General features: G+C 42.0%; 1 non-coding gene across 1 annotated transcript; it reads left to right on the top strand.

The window, feature by feature from the left end:
* Positions 1 to 627: 627 nt before the first annotated feature.
* On the top strand, positions 628 to 734 carry LOC142862471 (U6 spliceosomal RNA). The gene has a single exon (XR_012913564.1). It is a non-coding gene; the product is annotated as a U6 spliceosomal RNA (small nuclear RNA).
* The last annotated feature ends 7,027 nt before the right edge of the window (positions 735 to 7,761 follow it).

The raw sequence follows: 7,761 nt of genomic DNA, 5'->3' as shown, positions 1-7,761 counted from the left end.
AGTGGACCCTGTGATTCTGGGACCCTGGAAAGGAAAAAGGATGATTTGTGGGTATATACATACATGATGAGTGAGATGCGCACTGTCTGGGGGATGGTCACGCTTGAAGCTCTGACTCGATAAGGGAGGGGGGCATGGGCAATATAGGTAACCCTAACATTTGTACCCCCATAATACGCTGAAATAAAAAAAAATTTTAAATGGATGATTTGGTCTTGCCAGTCTTAGGAAGTGTTAAGTTCCCCTTGTCCCATGAGGTTCTGGAAGTGTCCAGTCAATGTCTAGCTCAAAGATTTTTCCAAAGATTTTATAAGCTCCAAAGCTGCAATAACCTCCAAAGGCTCTGTCCCTTCCCCTTTCCATGACCCGGGACTATAACCACGTGTTAAAAAGACACAGGTGTAACTTATATGAGATACTTGCAGGAGTCGAAATCATAAAGACATAAAAGAGAATGGTGTCTGCCAGGAGCTGGGAAAGGGGCGGATGGGGAGTTATCACTTAATGGGACAGAGTTTCACTTTTATAAAATAAAAAGAGTTCTGGAGATGGATGGTGGTGATCGCTGCACAACAACATGAACGCATTTAATACCGCTGAACGGCACACTTAAAAATGGTTACAATGGCGCTCACTTCAGCAGCGCATATACTAAAACCGGAACCATACAGAGAGGATTAGCACGGCCCCTGCACAAGGATGGCGTGCAAATTTGCTTTATAAAATAAATTTTAAAAATGTGTTACAATGGTAAATATTGTGTTATGTGTATTTTACCGCAACAACAACAAAAAAATTTTTTAAGAAGAAAATGCCGACACATGCTACAATACAGATGAGCCTTGCAGACACTGCGCTCAGTGCAGTAAGTCAGACACAAAAGGACAAACAGAATATGATTCCACGTACATGAAACGTCCAGGATAGGCAAATCCGCAGAGATAGAAGATAGATTGGTGGATGACAGGGACTAGGAAGGGAATGGAAAACAACTGCTTATTGGTTCTGGGCTTCCTTTTTGGGGTGATGAAAATGTTTTGGAACTGGATAGACGTGATGGTTGAAGAAAACTGTGAATGTCCTAAGTGCCGCTGGATTGTACCCTTTAAAATGGTGAACTGTGCGTTGCGTGAATTTCACCTCAATTTAAAAAATGTAAAAAAAAAAACAAAAAACAGGTGGCCAGCTGTATTTGGCCCACACACCAAAGCCAATCAGCCTGGAAGTGGAGGGACAGGAGGGTACGGGCCCACACATAGAATATCCGGAGCCATTCGTTCTCCTGTGCTGGGGGAGGAAGCGAGCTCGCAGCTTGGCATCTCCCTAAAATTAACACCAGGCACCACGCTCGCCTGGGGAGACTGGAATGCTCCTAGGACGCCTGCCTACAGCAAGGCTTGAGTGAGGGAGGAAGAGGGCATTTCACTCCCAGCGCACACATGGTATGGCCAGAGTTGAGAATGACATAGGCTCTCTGCAAAAGCGAAAGAAGTTTGAAACAATCAGACTGGGCCGGGCGCGGTGGCTCACGCCTGTAATCCTAGCACTCTGGGAGGCCGAGGCGGGCGGATCGCTTAAGGTCAGGAGTTCGAAACCAGCCCGAGCAAAAGCGAGATGCCATCTCTACTAAAAATGAAAAGAAATTAATTGACCAACAAAAAATATCTATACAAAAAAAATTAGCCAGGCATGGTGGTGCGTGCCTGTAGTCCCAGCTACCCGGGAGGCTGAGGCAGGAGGATCCCTTGAGCCCAGGAGTTTGAGGTTGCTGTGAGCTAGGCTGACACCGCAGCACTCTAGCCCAGGCAAAGAATGAGACTCTGTCTCAAAAAAAAAAAAAAAAAAAAAACAGACTGTAGAAGGAGATGTCGAGAGGAAGGATGAGGCTGGAAGGGGGAAAGAAGAGTCACAACATGAAGGCATGACAAGAAATTTGGGTTTTATCTCCAGGGCAGTGAAAGGCCTCTCAAGGTTCTCTAGCAAAGGATTTGGAAAACCAGATTTGCTCTTTGGAAACATGACTCTCGGTGTGTCCCGATGATGGGGTTGGGGAGAGAGACACTAGAAACCAGGAGAGGTTCTGCACAACACCTTGAAGGGCTCACACAAATGCACAAATAGAGCTTCAGGACAACTTCTCATAGAAAAGTCGGCCTACTGGGGGCTTTCCACCTCTGAATGGTTCCTCTTTCAAATTAGAACAAGAAACATTTATTTTCCAAAAAAGAAAAAATGCCCAATAGGATCGTCTTAAGGGTCCAGCTGCTAGGCTTAGAAGGATTTGAGCAAACAGAAAATGACAGGGAGATAAAACATAAAATGGGACTCTATTTTCCTTTTTTTAACTGAAGCCAATAGATGGAAGAGAGCCAGCAGTTTTCCATGAATAACAACTGATGCAGGGAACAATGCTAATTATTATTACTTATGTTAATAATTACATTCAATTGAACTGCTTCAATAGAGGATGCCTTGGGGAGCGAAGACAGTCTAAGGAATTCCATTACCAAAATTTCATTTGCAGCCCATGGTCTCTTTAGCATCACTAGTTACTATTCTCTCCCTAAACAAATGAGGACTGAGGAGGTTGGCAAACTACAGAGCTACCACTTATCACAGGAAACAACCAAGAGGAAATAGGATAAAAGGACTGGGATCACGCTTCTGATTATTATCATAATAAAATGCTTCTGAGGAACAACTTGGCAAAACCCACCTGCACCATATGCCTGGCAGATTAACAGCTTCAAGACAATCAGAAAATTAAAAACAAGTCGAGTTCAGCCTCTGAATTTAAACATTGGGAAAATGCTTATTTTGCTCCAGTAATCAATTCATGGCAGGTTTTTGTATTTTGGGTTCAGGGAGGGTTGATTTTGGTTTTGTTTTTTGTTTGTTTGTTTTGTTTGTTTTGCATGCCGGCATTTGAGTCTATAACCTGGTTTTCTCTGTCTCATTCACAATCTATTTCAAATATACACCTGACGGCACTGGATTCCTGGTGCCACTGAGGCAGTGGCTCACAAGAGTTAAGAGTGTTGGACCTGGAGTCTGAGGGATATGGTTTAAATTCCTGATTCTGCCAGTAACCAGCTGTGGCCTTGGACAAGTTACTTAATCACTCTGTGCCTCAGTTTACTCATCTGTAAAAGAAGCATGATAGGATCATATAACCTTGCAAAACTTTAAAGGGTAATTTTACTAAGACAAATTTAGCCCAACACTTGGCATACATTTCAATAAGTGGTAGACATTGTGGAATTATTATGCCACATCCCTCCTTCTGCCCACAGGAAGTATTGAAAAACAACCCACTGAGTCACATCCTGCACCTAGCCCACTGGCTTTCAATAAATATGTGGGTTGTTTTTTTTGTTTGTTTTTGGTTTTTTTTTAGTATGAATGAATACATGATCCTTTCAACTGTTCTGGTCACTTCAAATTCTCACTCAGCTTTTAGGGCCATCTTACTTTCACTAGTGTAAATGGTATGTGAATCATCTTGTACATCAATTATATAACAAGTCCCATTTCAGAGAGAGAGAGATTAAGTCCCTGAAAAGGACTGAAGGTGGAATACAGCCCTAGACCCTTAGCTTTAGTGCAGAGCTCAGAGAGAGAGGAAATTTCAATCACTGGCTAAGTGGAGTCTGGAGAGAAATTTTTAAATGATAGGTAGTAAAGGTCTCTTTTGGGCTCGGTAAATATTGCCAATCATTCCCAATACTAACCATCATAATAACCACCATCCATCAAATGTTTTTCTATGTGCCAGATATTTGGCTTAGAGCTTTAAATATATTCTCTCATTTAAACCTCATGAAAGTACTATCAATTCTAAATCTATGTTATTCTTTATTTTATTTTAAAGAAATTAGAAGTATTTTCCTCAGATTACTCAACTGGCTTCTAAAAACCCAAGTACTTACCAACTATGCTATATCACCTCCCAAATAAATACAGGCCCTTCGACAAACATCATAAGCGTATCACTTGTATTAGTTTCCTAGGGCTGCCATCAAAAAGACCACAAATTGGATGACTTAAACAACAGAAATGTGTTGTCTCACAGTTCTTGAGGCTACAAGTTCAAGATCAAGGTGTTGGCAGGGGAGGTTCCTTCTGAGGGCTGTGAGGGAAAATCTGTTCCATCCCTCTCTGCTGGTTCCAGTGGTTTGCTGGCCGTCTTGGTACTCCTTAGCCTGTAGACCCCTGCCTTCATCTTTTCATGCTGCTCTACCTTGGTATATGTCTGCCTCCAAATTTTCCTTTTTAGTAAGGACACCAGTCCCATTGGATTAGGGGCTCACCTTATTCCACTATGACCTCATCTTTACTAATTACATCTGCAAGAAACCTATTTCCAAATAAGACCGCATTCCAAAGTACTAGGGGTTAGGACTTCACCATAAGAATCTGGGGCAGACACAATTCAGCCCATAATATCACCCAAGCCCACTTGTTCTGAGCTGATTATTTCTCCATCTTCTGATTCAGGAGCACAAGGGAGAGGGCAGGGAAGAGGATAGGGTCACACACATACTGCAAGATGCAACTCTTCATTGCAAACCCCACGCAGCCATTCGTCCTACGTGAGAAAGGAGAATTGAAAAGGTATACAGTGCAAAAGATGTCAAACCAAAGATAAATGCCTCCTTGGGGGCAATGACTTCCAGAGATCTGGAGTAGTACGTTTTTTGAAAAATGGGCATGTGAGGAACAAAGGTTGAGTTTTGTGAAATCATCGATAACCCCCAAGACAACACCCAGCTTTCTCCCATGATTATAAATGGGGGGATTGGAAATGGGACTCCTATTGTGTGGCTTTCAAAGCCCACGATGGCCCAGGAGCAGTGAATCATTTCTAAGGTAAAGCACTTCCTTTGAACCCAGGGGAAGCAGAAGGAAGCAGATAAAAAATGGTAATGCAGGAGGCAGATTTATGAGCAACCTGAAATCTGAACATTGCTTTTTTATATTCCTTAAGATGGACCAGTCCTGTGGCCCCTGTGGGAATAACAGTGTAAGATTAAACACCAAAAATAAAACCTCTCAGCAATCCCCAAACTTATACAGGAAATTTCCATGGGCCCATCCCCAATAAATAATAGACATGATATAAAACATAGGGCTTTTTTGCTCTAGCAATAGACATAAGTAGATGACCATTTGTTCATTCTTTGAACAACTATTTCCTGAGGGACAGCCACGTGCTGGGCACTGTCCTGGGTGCTGAAAATAAATATCTCCAGGAGGGATTACAGATTAGGTGGATAACAAACTCTGAATAACTAAACCACAGATCTACAAGGGAATTCAGGTGGTCATTTATGCAGACAAAAGAATGGTAACAGAATTAGAGGAAGGCACATGTCTTGTACTTCTGTCATGTGTCATTTAATGGATTGCGAAACAGCAATCTTTAAGACAGTGTCTTTTCTGCAAACCAGTATCATTAGTCTCATTCCTACCATTTTGTAGGAATCCACAGTGACTGATTCATCTCCTTTTGGGGCAGTATAACTTGCGTATTTTATATATCACTAGGAACCACCATTTTGCTTTTGAGCTCCTCCTGTTTGGTTGAAGCCAAAGCTATTCAAGAAAGAAGCTATTTCCCCTGCCTTGGGGAAACTAACAGTCTTGAAAAAACTGCAGATATATAAAAAGGTTGCTTCTAATACCAAAGGTAACAAGACCAAAACATATTTTTTGAGCCTTACCCATATGATTTGATGATTCCATTCCTAAGTGTATGCCCCAGAGAAATGAAAACAGTGCCCAAACAACTCAAATGTTCCTCAATGGGTGAAGGATAAACCACTGAGGTGTATACATACAATGGAATATTATTCAGCCATAAAAAATGTTATATGTATGCTACGATGTGGATGAGCCTCAAAGACATTAGGGTAAGAAACTAGAGTAATGTAAGAAACCAGACACAAAAGGTCATATATTCTATGATTCTCTTTATATGAAATATCCCAAATAGGTATATATCCATAGAGACAGAAAGATGATTGGTAATTGGTAGGAGCTGAGGGAAGAGAGGAATAGGGAGAAACTGTTTAACGGGAATAAGTTTTTATCTGAGGATGAAGAAGATATCTTGGAAATAGCTAGAGGTGGTGGTTGCACAACACTGTGAATGTACGAAATGCCTCTAATTTGTTCACCTTAAAATTAATTTTAAATAAATTTTATTATATGAATTTAACCTCTGCGGAAAAAGAACACCTCAAACAAATAGACCTTCCATAAGTATTTGTAGAATGAATGAACAACAAATGAATGAGTGTACAGCCCTGGCAAACAGCTCGTACTAAAAGGTAATCTATGGAAAGACACTTTGTAAGAAAGCGTTGGAGATGGCGTCAGACAGAGGGTCTATGATTCTTGGTGGCCTCGGCTGAGTTTTATTATTCTGTTCATGGATAACAGTAGACAAAGCTTGGGGTTCTATCAGGGAAAAAAATCTTCCCGTCTTAGAATTTTCAGTGCCTACTGTCTTCCCACATAGCAAGAGACATTTCTGCCTGCCAGGAGGGAATAAAGCCAGTGGGAGTTAGTCCCATCTGCCTGCAGAGCTGTAGGAACATTATCTGTCTAAATACTTCTTCATCAGAAAGTCTTATGGCTGGGGGCCCTTCCCAGCTCTCACTGTGACCTCGCCTTAGGACCACATTAAAGAATATTACCATGCTGCGGAGAGGGGGCGGGAGGGAGGAGACTGGCTGCCAGACTGAAACTAAATTAAAAATAAAGCTCCCCTTATTAAATTCATAATTATTGTGAAGCTGTGAAATCTTATTTTAAACCTCCGGCTCCTTTCTTTGTCCAGGGTACAGGCTGCCTGCTTCGGAATCCCTATTTTGCTTTATGGACAATTTCTTTTTAGCATTCTGAGCATTTAACCTTGAAAAATAGTGTTGTTTTGCTGCTGTATTTTCTGATTGTTAGTCTCCAGGCATCTCCGTGGCATCTTTATAAATCTGCAGGAGCTGGTAAATATTTCTTGCCGACCAGCAGCTGAAATCTGAAAATACCAGCTCACTTTTTAGCTGTCAGGCAATTAATGTAATTCAAAGGAAATGAAAGGTATGGGCAACTGGGACTGCTTTTAATAACAGGAGGGTTCCTGGCTCAGGCTCAGAAAGGCAAGAGAGAAGAATCAATAAAAGACTAACAGAAAGGGGAGAAGAGGGCATGGAGTTCTCCAGAAACATTTTGTCAGCATCCTGGCAACACTGCTAATATGCACCAAGAGAAGCTGATAAATGCAGCCACTGATGGTCAACGTAGAGATGAGTCAACCTTTGAGGCCTGGACCAGGGCATCGACTGGCCTAAAAGGTGCTGAAATAGAAGGAAGTGCTTCCTGGTGGATGGATGAAACCCTACTCCAGGCCACGCAGCTTGGTGAGCACAGCTGTGCTGGATTTCAGCCCTTTTCCTCCAAACTTATTCTTATGGACAGGGGCCTTTGTGCAGTGGACAAACTGTACAGCTGTATGTAACAGCCCCATCCAGACCACTGCCCGCTTCCCCATCCCTTTAATAATACTCGTTTCCCATCCTTCCCTGCTATGTCAGGAATCAACTATGTTAGCTTTGGACCCCAGAGGTAATTTAAGCGTAATTGGATATGAAGTTTAATACGAGGAGCTAGACTATGGGGAAAGAGGAGGGTGGAGTTCTCACCTATGGCAATGCTATTTTCATTTCTCAAACACAACAGGCTGGAGGAGGGAAAAGTCTT

This window comes from Microcebus murinus, chromosome 19 (genome assembly GCF_040939455.1).
Source record: "Microcebus murinus isolate Inina chromosome 19, M.murinus_Inina_mat1.0, whole genome shotgun sequence".
In the NCBI taxonomy this organism is placed as follows: Eukaryota; Metazoa; Chordata; class Mammalia; order Primates; family Cheirogaleidae; genus Microcebus; species Microcebus murinus.
The sequence above is the reverse complement of the archived record's forward strand: the minus strand, read 5'-3'. Positions and strand labels throughout refer to the sequence as shown.